The sequence below is a fragment of the Drosophila hydei genome, unplaced genomic scaffold (assembly GCF_003285905.1).
Source record: "Drosophila hydei strain 15085-1641.00,03,60 unplaced genomic scaffold, DhydRS2 tig00000060-arrow-pilon, whole genome shotgun sequence".
Classification (NCBI taxonomy): Eukaryota; Metazoa; Arthropoda; class Insecta; order Diptera; family Drosophilidae; genus Drosophila; species Drosophila hydei.
The window spans coordinates 9,836,160-9,849,515 of NW_022045656.1; positions in this window are offsets into that span (position 1 = coordinate 9,836,160).

Here is a 13,356-nt window from a genome sequence, read left to right on the forward strand (position 1 = left end):
CCCACGAACGACTTGTTAAAAACCAAGACTGCTGCTGGATGTTTGTTGTAAGCAAAAAAATATTGAATTTTTAGTAATAAATATACGAAAAATACTGACAATCAACATATAAATACGCAGTAGCTACCATATTTATTTAATGTAAGGCAGTTTGCAACACTGAATATAGTGTTGCCAGACTGCGAAAAAATTAATATAAGTGCTATAGTATTTGAAGACATTTAAATACGTTACAATTAATAGAATTTGATTTTGAATTTGAATTTGAATTTGAATTTGAATTTGAATTCAAATATTAAACGACATTTACAGCAAATATTTAAATCTTAACTTATTCGATGTAAATTCTTGGTGCATCCTTAGTTTTTTCTTACATATTTAAAAATAACTTTAATATGCGTGCCCTAATTAAAATCACATCAGCATTTGGCAAATCTGCCTAAAACCAAAACAAACAACTTGCCGCCCCGCAGGATTAGCACCAGTTGCACTGATAAAATTGTAAAAGCAAACAACAGCTCACGCACACACACACACACTAACACACAGGTAGCTACCCTCTATGATGGAGGGATCATCATTAACATTTGTACAAATCCTGCAGGCGCCGCATCAGCTACTGTTTGTGCCCAAATCCGGAATGCGGAATGCGGAATGCGGATGCTGTTACCAATCCGAGCGAGTTTCTATTATATGGCGTTAATTATGTTGAGCGATGTCTACTGTTGCTGCTGCTGCCTACTCTGCTCTGCCATTGATCAGCACTTTAAGATTGGCCGACGACGCCGACTGTTTGGTTGAATGCATTTCTTTGCATTCTTGTCTTTCTTATCCTTTTCGATTATTATTTTAATCTCTGGCACTGCGATTGCTGCCATTTGATAAAGTGAAATTGATACTTTTGCTGCACTCAGTGCTCACATTTTACATATATTGGACGCGCGGGCGGCTTTCGGGCATGGGTGGTCGCTGAAGCTAGGGATACACCGCAGTGGAGCCCAATTGCAAGCATAAAACTTTCTAACGGTATTTTGGCGTGACGCCTGCCATTTGTAGGCCGACTGACAGCGGCTGCCTTACCGTTAGTTAACCATTCTCTCATACGCTGTTGTCCTTATTATACCCTGTACCCGGCGATGACTTGTTGTATGGGTATATTGGTTTTGTTTACAGTTGATGTAACATTTGAAAATTGAAATATATTTATATTAGATAACTTATATGTAATACTTAAATGTTTTAATCGGGGCTCACTCTTTTAAGAGTATCTCTAAGTCATGCAGCTAATCAAACTCAGCTCTAATTCTTTACCTTGTCTTTTTCAACTGTCGCTCATTCAGGGTATATCTTAGTCGTGCCACTGCTAACTAGAGCACATTTGTTTTTTCTAATCAAGCATGTGTATAGATGTTCTTGTTTGTTGTTCATTTTACAGTTTCCATTCGCAATATTCGCATTTCATATTCCATTTTGTGGCTAATTTGAAAACTTTTCTTATCAGTTGATGAAATCTAAAATTGCATTTTTATGGCACTTCCTTTTTAGCTACTGGCTGCGCTCTCTCTCCTCCTCGCTCTCAATTCCCCTCTCTCTTTCCCTTCGCTGATTTTTTGTTGTTCGGTTAGTTCGAACTTCGAACATGCGGCCTATCGACACTTTCGTTTCGAAAAGTTGTTCATTTATTGCATTGTCAGAAAAAAACACGCATGGGTATGCGTGTGTGTGACAGAGTAGAAGCGCATGTGTTTATGTGTGTATGTGTCTATGCATGTTTCGATTTGTTATTGCTATTGCTTTTTGTTTGCCATTTGTAATTGACTTCGCCGTTAGTTAGACTGCTCGTTAGGTTGGCCCACATTGAGGTTACGTGCACATCGCTATCTCTCTCTCCTTCTCTGGCAATAAAAAGGAAGTCAAAATATTAATTCTTACCCACGGTTAGACAATGTTACGCTGATTAAATTACAAATCGGTTTGCGGAAAGCCTGAGAAACTATTGGAATGCAATCGTTGACAAATGTCAGAATACGCGCGGCCTCTTCATTAAGTGCCGCATTGTCTCTCAGCTGACCCCTTGACCCTTGCCGCCTTGTTAGGGGCAGACAAGAAAAACGCAAAGAAAAAATTGGGCCAAGGTCACGACGTCTCAGTCAGAACCTTTTATTTTGTCTGCTTACCTGAAAATCAGTAGCAAGCAGCTGTAATGCACTGCCGCGCCCACTGTCAAATGTGCGCCCACTTATGCAAATTTAATTAACAGAAGCAACTACAGGGAAGAAGGCAACCCAACTGAACTACGACTGCCGACGGCCTGACAAATGCGCCCGATCAGGCGCTCATAAATCAATTTAAGTGGACTCCTCTACTTCACTGCCACGGTGGGCCCCAAAGCCGCACGGTCGTGCGGCAAACGTTTGAAATTGCCTCTAATTATGGTGCAAACACTGCGGCCCACTGCATTGCACCGCCTCGCATCGCATCCCATCCTCAAAAGTCGCCTGTCTCGCTCCCCCACATGCAGCGCACAGCCCAACAGTCATCCGTTTCGCTTCCACATGCATTTCATTCTCGTCGTTCCCACTTTGCGGCCCACTAAATTGATTTTAAGAGTCGGCCACGTCGTGCCGCCAGGTTCCGTGCATGGACTCTGTGCGGCAATAACTCAAAATTTATGTGTTTTGAAATTATTTTAATGCTGCCAAATGTGACTTTTCCTAGCCAAAGAGTTTTCTTTGACCAGCGGCGGCCATAAATAATGACTGTGTTAAATTCATAGAAGCTTCCATCAATTACATCGCAAGTGCAGGCAATCAAATGTTTTACAAGCTGCATTCATTTTGCTGATGCCTTCAATCTAAATTTGAACTATATATATTGGAAAGAAACCTCTGGTATAGCTCTGTCATACTATCATGAAAGATATCTCAGAGGTACCTCGAAGATATCCCAAGGATTCGTCTCACATATACCAAGTAAATATCTTTTATAAAGATATTTTTTAGATGTATCTTTTACATATACCCCTCGCAGTTTCTGCAGTCTATTCCATCTGCCATCTGACCCCACATTCCTCTGTCCCTCTTTCTGTCTGGGTGCGAGGTATCTCTTAGTCGAACACTTCTGAGCTTACTTGTTTTTTGTGTTGTAATTAAATCATTTCAACATCCTTAACTTGGTTTATACAATTACAACTAATCATGGCCCAAACTCAATCAGTGATCGCTTATCATTCGGGGCCTGCATCACCCCCATCGGCTAATTGATAGCGGGAATACCCCCAACATGGGCTATTTGCGTGTCGTGTGTCTACGTGCCATATTCAGTGTCCAATTCAAGCGATCTGACGGCCACATGCTGCGATTGTGATCTATGGACTATGGAGGCTGACAGCTAAGAATTTGTTTCTATGAAATATTGCAGGGAATATGAAAATAAAAAAAATTATTTTAATTATTTGTTAACTATTTTTGTTTAAGTTGAGCTGACCTTGATGGGGAAAATGAAATCAAATTAACTCCATATATATGAGAGCTAAGTGGTATAACGAGTTGAAGTCTTTATATATTCGGATTCTACAGTTTTTAAATATAAACTGCCCTTGTTATAATATTTTATTTATGTATTTCTAAAGATTTAAAGATAGAAACTAAAAATGCTTTTAAATTTTACAAATATTTAATAAATATAAGCAATTATTATAAATTATATAAAATATAGAAAATGTATAAAATATATAGAAAAAATGTATAAATATTAAGAAATATATATATTGAGAATATATAATAATATTTACATACTCTCTTAAGCATCGACAGCTGAAGTCGTTCGCTCCACATGCGCGCGGAGCTACTCAACTACTAGAAGAGCCACAGATTGAAAAGTAAAATAAAAATAAAGGATATCTATCTATCTATCTATCTATCAGCATATATATAATTAAATAAATAATCACAATTTTAAACAAGAATAAACTTTTCTAATTCTCTTCAGAAGAGCATCTACTAGGCAACGTCTAATTGGATAAAAGTCTAATAAGATTATTCGTGCTTGCCTTAATATAGCAAATACTCTGCAGAGATAGATAGTTAGGGTATATTTAAGCTTTCATTGAGTGACTTTCAACTCTATTCTTTAAACATGCTTAACTGTTTTTGTGCAAAAATTCATAAATTGTGCCCACTGTGCGCTGCTTGCCCCAGTCGCAGTCGACCCCACGGGTCTCAATCGCAGTATCGGCGATAAATATCGCGCTGTTGCAGTTAAAACTAGCTCTCTCTCTCGCTCTCTCTCTCTCTCTCTTTGCCCCTCGCTCTCTCTCTTTTGCTGGTCGCCTGTCGCTGCTTGTGGCATGGAACATGGTCTTGCGCCGTCAATCGTTTCGCTTGCTGACTGTTGGGTCCATTAAATCGATATCGTGGCGTGCCGCAGTTGTAGCTACAAATGTACGACTAAGTACAACATCGATTACAAGATCACACGCAGTGCGTGCCACAGAGAGGCTGTGGCACGCGGCTAATCGGCATCAAAAAACATTCTGTTTACATTTGACATCTTGGCTTATTAGAGCTGTGTGTGTGTGTGTGTGTGTGTGTGTGTGTGTAGCAATTGCTTGTAGTCTAGCAGCAACTCTATCTGCCACCTTCCACCTTGCAGCAGCTGCAATCAGTTGCCACCTGCGCAGCTCAATAAATAACTTTGCCAGCTTCGGCTGGCAGCAAAATGATACGAAAACAAATTGAAATTGGCAACTCTCGGCTTGTTGAGCGCTAATTTATTAGCCACTCGCGCTGCATCCCTAGAATTTTAATTGAATATTAACACCTTTGGCAGCCGTGCGATTGTATCGGCCGGGGCAGGCGGTCAAGCGCCGCAAGCCATGGCCACAATTCAATTTTTGTGTATTTGTGGCGTTGATTTATTCAACGGCTTCAATTTGAATGCGTTTCCCCCGCCTTAGTCTCTCTGCGTGTGTGGGTTTTAGCGTCTTCCAGGTAGCCAGCCGAGGGATCGCCCGCAGAAGAAGCAGTTCGCAGGAAGGAAATCGGTTATTTATAACTGCCAAAGAATTGTTTATTAAATTGTGCGAAAATCAATTTCAAATGCTCTCAACAAGCCTATCATCTGGCCAGATATGACATATATCTGGCTATATAATAGCCCGAAGCAGCTAGATAATTGATTGAGAGATTGCATTGCAGCAATACTTTAGGTTGAAGTTGCCAAAGGCTGAACTTCCCTGAGAAGAAGTCCTCAAAGCGCATATCTATAGAAGGCTTCAATTAGCTGCACGCTTTAACTTTATAATTCCCAACTTGTTATAGCCTACAGAGTATAGCAAGTCGTAACAAGTAACAAGCAGCCGTCGATAGTCTGGCCGTCTGTGTGCCTCTCCACCTATGCGTTCTAACGCATTCTCGTCTATTTGTCTTTTTGACTTGGTGACGTTGCATCTTTGCGTCTTTCCATCTTTTCCTCTTTCCAGTTTTCTGATTTTTCCGTCTATCCAACTTTCCATCTTTCCTTCTTTTCGTTTTTCCCTCTTTCCAGCTTTCTGCTTTTCCGTCTATCGGACTTTCCGTCTTTCCATCTTTCCTTCTTTCCGTCTTTTCCTCTTTCCAGCTTTCTGTTTTTCCGTCTATCCAACTTTCCATCTTTCCGTCTGTCTGTATTTCCACTTATCCGTTTTCGTGTCTATCCGACGTTCCGCCTTTCTGATTTTTCGACTCTTCATTTTTCCGTCTTTCCATCTTCCCATCTTGCCGTCTGGCTGGCTCTACGCCTTTCCATCTTACCTTATCGTGTTTCCGTCTTTTCGTGTTTCTGTATTTCCACCTTTCCATCCTTACGTCTATCTGTGTTTTCACAGTCTTCCATCTTTCCGTACTATGTCTGAAGGTCTTGAAATGTGGAACTTATAGTCTTGAGTGTTAAGATTTTTCCTAAATTTTTTTTTAATATAAATACTATTTTTAAGTTGCTATAAACTTAAAAATTGGCGTATATATTCTCATGTAAACAAGCCAAGACCGAAAATATATAGTAGATATATAGCTATATAGATATATAGCTATGACCAATTTGGGGGGTTGGAAAACCGATTAAAACTGTAGCTTGCACAGAGTTCTAGAGCTGAAAGCCCGAATGTGCCCCTCGAGGGGCGTGGCAAATTGGAGTAGACTATATTTATATTTTTTGAAAGGTTTTGAACTAGAACTAAAAAAAATTGAGCGTTAAATTAATGCAAAGTTTTTTTTTAAGAAATAATTTAAGTGTTTTTATTTTTAAACCTGAAAGAGTATTATGCAGTGAGTAGCGCCCGACAGTAATACCTCTACTTATTTAATATATTTAACTACTTAAACTTAAAGCAAATCATTAATAGTATTCCAAGATGGATCTCGCAGTGAAAGGGAGAGATTTTTCTAAATTTGTAAGATGCCTCAGCTCTAAAACCAGAATCTCATATACCCCTTTAAAAAATGTAAGCGAGCATAGGAAATATGTAATATTAATATAACAATATTAAATATAACAATTTCATAGGTGCATAACTCAGAGATAGGTTTAGGAGCTGGACAAATGGCAACGCCCGCGGCGTCTGCTGCGACTGCGCTCCACAGTCTTGACGTCTGGCCGTCTTGCCGTCTTGCCGTCTTGACGTTGGCCGCATTCAATTAGGCCGCAGTGCAAATTGTTTTTAAAGTGTTTAATTAATATGAAAATTATTTAAATTTGCCAAGAGCTCGGCGGCGAGCAGCAGCAATCTAATCGCAACGCGATCGGCAAGTGCCGCGCCATTATTTATTGACACCTGAAACCAATGAAGGAAAGGCGCAGCTGAAGCTGCAACTTGGAGCTTGGTGCTTGGAGTTTGCAGTTGCAGTTGGAGCTGAGGCGTTGCCGCTGTGACAGCAGTTGGTGTCGGTGTCGGCTCGGCTGCTGCTGGTGTAACATTCCAGGCACCTTTTTTCAGATCGTCATCAGCAGCGGCAGCGGCAGCGGCAGCGGCAGCATCATCAACAGCGACACCATTCGCCCAGTCAGTCCTGGTTGCGATGCCCGACAACGATGCGTGGCGTCTGCTATGTCTAGAGTCCGCGACCTGCACGCGACTCTCACCTGGACCGCCCGCCTGGCCCGACTCTACTCGACTGTTTGATTTATGCTCGCGTAATTGTTGGTTTAAACGTTTCGCAAAGTGTCCAAGTTGGGGGGGCCCGAGTCGCCGCTCTGGGCAGACGCAGACGGCGCAGGCAGTCCACATTTATGACACCACAAAGCAAAATGTGAGCCAACTCCAGAGTTGCCAAGTGTCTGGCCTAAAGGGAGTTTCTTATTTCACAGATCTTAGAGTCATGTGTAATATTATCCTAGATATAGCTGGGCTGATAAGGAAAGGAGGTTCAGATAACTGAGAGGTAACTTAAAAAAATATCTGAAAAGTATCTTTGGCTGGAATATCCAAAATAGTTAAAACTTTAATAAAAAATAAAAAACATAAAAATTAAAAAAAAAATATATACGAAATTAAAAAACATTTTACAAAGTATATATAAAAAAGAAAATAAAAAAATAAATAAATAAAGGATAAAATAATATTTTTCCAACAAAAAATATTTCGATATATTATAAAATACATTTGTAAATAAGTAGAAATAAATAGTATAATTAAACAACAAAGTTAAATTTTTAATTGTAAAAATATTAAGAATAAAATGAATTTAAATTAATAATATATTTATAAATATATTTAAAATAAATATAATAAATATTTACAAAATTAAATAAAATGTTAATATGGACAAATTTATATAAATAATAAAAATAATAATATTTATTAATAAATTTAATAATATTAATAAAGTTAATAAATAGTCATAAGAAATAATAATATTTATTAATATTTTTAGATAAAATTTTGCATTTTGAAAATGTAAATAACAATTATATTTTTATCTTGTATTTCATTTTTTTATTTAATATAATTTATACAATTATACATATTTATTTTAATAATATATATTTAATATGATTATAAGAGAAATGCTTTATACGAAAAGACTTTAAATGGCAAGTCGAACTGTTCGCTGCACTGCAGCAACCCTGACAACCCTAATCAAGTGCTATCTTGGCCATATATTCATATGCGGCTGGCCTTAAGTTTCAGCTTCTCACGTCACACCTTTGGGACCACCTGGCTGCCGCTGCCGCCGCTGCCGCCGCTGTTGCTGCTGCTGCTGCATGCGCTTATTTTCGTTCGTTTGTCATCATTTTTTCAATAAATTTCAATTTCCCGGCCCCGACGCTTCCTATCCTTTGGCCGCCTGTGAAATCCGAAGTGTAAAATTGATTTAAATGGCTCGTGAGTGAAGCAGATAATTTTCAGTTGTCAGATGCTTGTAATATTTATGTGCCAGCGATTATTATGCCCGTCTCCGTTTAGAGTTACCTTCACGCGTGCAGTTTCACCTGCGCGCCCTCGCCCCAGCTCCAGCTCGCTTTTAATATGAATAATTGTGGCAAATTACACGGCAATTGCAGTTAAGCACCTGGCCCCGCATACCTCTCGCTCATTGCTAATTGAATTGCCGCTCCAATTATGCGCACCTTAACAATGTCTCAGCAGAAGGCGTGCGAATGAACTCTTAAGCTTCCGGTAGATCAGGCCAAATTTATATTATATAGACGGATTCATGGAGAGTTAATTGTTAATAAATTAAATAATGTTTTAGGCTGTTACAAAATCAAAACAAAATTCTGTTTGGCAATAGTTTTCAGAGGAGACTGAACTGAGTCTGAGCCAGTTTGCAATCAATTATAAAATATTAAATATTTATTTAAATAATTTTTGAGCAAATAAACATAATAGTAATAAGAACTAATAGAATGTTGCAGTTGAACGCTAACTGGTTAAAAATGTATCTATGACGATCTTAAAAAAATCTTAAAAACTCTGGAATATATCATTTTTACTGCTTACAGTTTGATTAAATATATTTACTATATATATCTCTTGATATATATCTATATCTGCCAAATTTCAAGTCTTTAGCTTATCTGCTTATAAGCGTATTTTCCTTGTAGCATCTGAACACTTTACAAGACTTGAATAATAATGGTAAACCTTTAGGGAAATACTTTATGTTCAGGAATAAACATGGATAAATTAACCTACAGATAAATTGATGAACAGCTAGGCAGGCATTGCTCGCAACCAATATGCTCTCTTTGCTGCGAGAAAGAGCATAAAAAGAGACAAACAAATTACGAATTTTATATAAATTCAGAGTTTTTATTCACAATAGCGAATGAGGCTATACAAATTAAAGCATAGGCAAAATAACTTTGGGTATTCAGTTGAGCAGTTTAGTCTTAAAGTAGATCAGGGATCTCTATGAGCTATATATATATGTCCTTGAAAACTGTATAGGATCTATATAAAAGGATCTATAGCTTTATAGGATCTATATAAGCTTTAGACATGAATGAAATTGTGGCAGGATCTATATGAACTATATATAAATATATATATATATAAGCTTGAAAACTATTGAACATATTGTAATTCCCTTTTCAATGGCTTAAGCTGTAAAACTTCTTAATATGATGGTCTGCACCCACATATATTTCAGATGTGGGTATTTAATAAGTCACTAACTCACTCTTATACCCAGCAGCCATTCAGAATAAGCCGTAAGATTGCTAAAGCAGCGCTGCGCAGCGGTCAGGGTATTTGCTAGTCAGGCACTTCCGACTAGTTACTTAAATGGCATGTCCAACTATATCGTATGCCAACTGTAGACTAACATCTGTTGCTCTATGCTCCTTTTCTATCTGTCCGATAAAGATCAGATCAACTCAACTCTTTTTTCGATGGCAGAAATATTGATGCGGCCGAGCAGTTGTTCGCGAGCTAAAACAATAGGCACACAAATTTGGTGTGGAGCTGCCCGCTCAGGTATTGAAAGCTAATTACCCACAGGCAGACGAAAATCACGTCGCGTTGGAGCCCATTAAGGCAGCGTGCAGGGACTGGCAAGGGCTCAAGCAGCGTGCCAAGATTTATGACGTAAAATTAATAATCATTTCAACTAAATTAATAACACACTTCACAAATGATTTACAATGCGCACATATATATATATATATCTATATATATCTATATATATGTGGAAAGAAATCAGAAAAGTGTATGAAACTCTTTCTAATAATTTCGACTAGGCTGTTGGGGGCGCCGTTTCATTAGGGTCTGGCGAGGGCGCTTTGTTTACCCAACAGCTTGTTGCGGGTCTCAGGTGGGCACAGCAGGTGATTTTCTTGGACTTGACGCGCGCGTGCGCCACACTCGTTATTATCTTCATTTTTAACACCCAGAGGGAGAGAGGTTTGGGTAGAGCCCACAGATGACGTCGCATTGTCCGGCACTTTCTTCCAGCATCTGCTCGATCGACGCTAACCACACAGAATGTGGTGTTGATCGCTGCTGCAGCTCGTTTTCTCATTCATGTTGTACAAGATTTTTATCGCGTTTGTTCCTCACCCTCGCCCTCGCCCTCGCCCTCTTCTTCTGCTCCTTTACCTTTTCATTAACATATTGCGGGATCGTTTATTTCTTCCCAGTTTTATGTTTGTTTTTTGTTTGTTTTATTTTATGTTCCCTTTGGCTATTTTGACATTTCCAACTGTTGTCACTGCCAATGGGGCAGACGAGGCAGCTGGATGCTCTGAAATCTGATCTGTTATTATGTAAATTTGATGATTCCCTAATTCCCTAACACTTGTTGGGGCACTCTTGCTATAGCGACTGGCGCCCAAATAAACTGTTCTCAATGGCAAATTCCAAACGTATTCCGAAAGCTCTGCCTCGTAATCGATATGCGATTTGTTTGGATACGTTTCGAAGATCATCGAGATTAGCTGCAGTGCGACTCCTACATACGTCCAGCGATCGTCGCCGATCAATTTGGCGCCCAGCCCGACGGATCGTAAATCTAATCAACTGTCTTGTCTTCTCAGTAGTTTCATTTGCTTTAGGGATTTGTTTTCATTTGGACTTCTTCAACTCAACTTATCAGCTGGGTGGTCCCTGATCTCCACAAAAATGGAATCTGGTATATGGTATATGGTATATGCTGATCTAATCAGGACTATTCAAGATATTGCTTCCACACTGCAACTATATCTATCTATCTGTTTATATCTATCTATATCTATATCTATAGCTAGAGCGATAGCGTAGAGAGAGAGCGATAGCGAGAGCGAGAGCGAGAGCGAGAGCGAGAGCGAGAGCGAGAGCAGAGCGAGAGCAGAGCGAGAGCGAGAGCGAGAGCGAGAGCGATATCTATATCTATATCTATATCTATATCTATATCTATATCTATATCTATATCTATATCTATATCTATATCTATATCTATATCTATATCTATATCTATATCTATATCTATATCTATATCTATATCTATATCTATATCTATATCTATATCTATATCTATATCTATATCTATATCTATATCTATATCTATATCTATATCTATATCTATATCTATATCTATATCTATATCTATATCTATATCTATATCTATATCTATATCTATATCTATATCTATATCTATATCTATATCTATATCTATATCTATATCTATATCTATATCTATATCTATATCTATATCTATATCTATATCTATATCTATATCTATATCTATATCTATATCTATATCTATATCTATATCTATATCTATATCTATATCTATATCTATATCTATATCTATATCTATATCTATATCTATATCTAACTCTTTTTAAGTTTTAAATTGATTTTAAATACCCAAAGAAAACCTTCATTAAAATATTAAATGAAAACTTTTTGACATGTAATCTTCCTACAAAGTTCTCGTCATTTTCAATATATAATATTTTTAATTGCATTTGGAATTTTCGATTTATTTTTTATACCCTTAAAAAATTTGCAAACGGGTATCCTTGATTAAGGAATACAGATGCAACAAGCAGATAAATATTATCTGCGTGAGGAAAGCAAATTGAATCTGATATAGTCAGACTATCTGAACAAACATGAGGTGGAAAATAGCTAAATATTATAGATATATTATCATTGTGGGGAACTACAAGAGCTTAGACTAAATCTGATATATAATATATATATATTTTCAAATTGTTTGATTCTATATGTCCATCATAATTGACTGTGTTAGCTCCATTTAAAATAATTTGGAATGTTGTAATGGGCATCTTCTAGTCGAGCAATCCCAGACAAAGGCACTCCTCCTCGTTAATTATTGCAATGCGAGCAGCAATGGAAATGAAATACAAAGACGAACATAATTAAAAACGGGAATTTCGAACGCTGCATAATTTCTGTAGCATCCTTGCCACAGGATTGTGGTAAGGTGGCATTTAAGCCTACACGCGTCACACTGCAATTACATACTACATACACATACATATATATGTATACGAGTGTGAGTGTGTGCTTGCATATTGTATGTACTTCACGTTACATGCATATTGTGTGCGCTCCCATTTATCCATATCAATATGGCGGCCATTGCGCATGACGGGTCAGAGCGAAGCAAGCGCTGACCAATCAGCGACTTGTTATTGCGAGCTCTCGTGCGTGTGCATTGGTGTGTGTGCGTATATCTGTTTGTTCATAAACAGGTAGCATAAAGTAGGCGTGTCCAGCAATTACAATCGAGTGTGTTGCAAAATATAACCTGTTTGCTTGACATCTCTTTCGCACACACAGTTGTGTGTTCACCGTTCACTTTACAGAGGCTGCCCAACTGTAAAGAGCAACAGATATTGTATTAGTATGACAGTGGCGGCTCAAATAAAGTGCACAGCCCGTACAATCAAAAATCAACAATTTGTTACTGTTATCTGCATGTCAAATTGTTTTGTAACAATATAAAAAAAAGGTTGGTTAAAAATTAATTCAAATTTATAACAATAATTTATAATTCATTTGTATATGTGCACAGAATTGTATTATGTAAGTTGATGAATCTAATTTGTGTAGTACGTGTCAAAATAAATTTGATAATTTAATAGATTAGTTTGTGAAAATAATGAATTAATATTTTTTTAATAATTATAATATTAAGGGCCGACTCTGTGGCTGCCTTTCTCTCTCTCTCTCTCTCTCTCTCTCACGCCCTCTCTAATTGAGCAATTTACATTCAAAGAGAACATGACTACAGTTTGACATGCGCTGCTACTACGCCAAGCAATTGCCTTCTCGCTCCCGTCAACGTTCGGCAAGCAGCAACCACCAGCAAACTCTCACACACATACACATCCCTGCATGCACGCATGCATGCATGTTTGCATGCA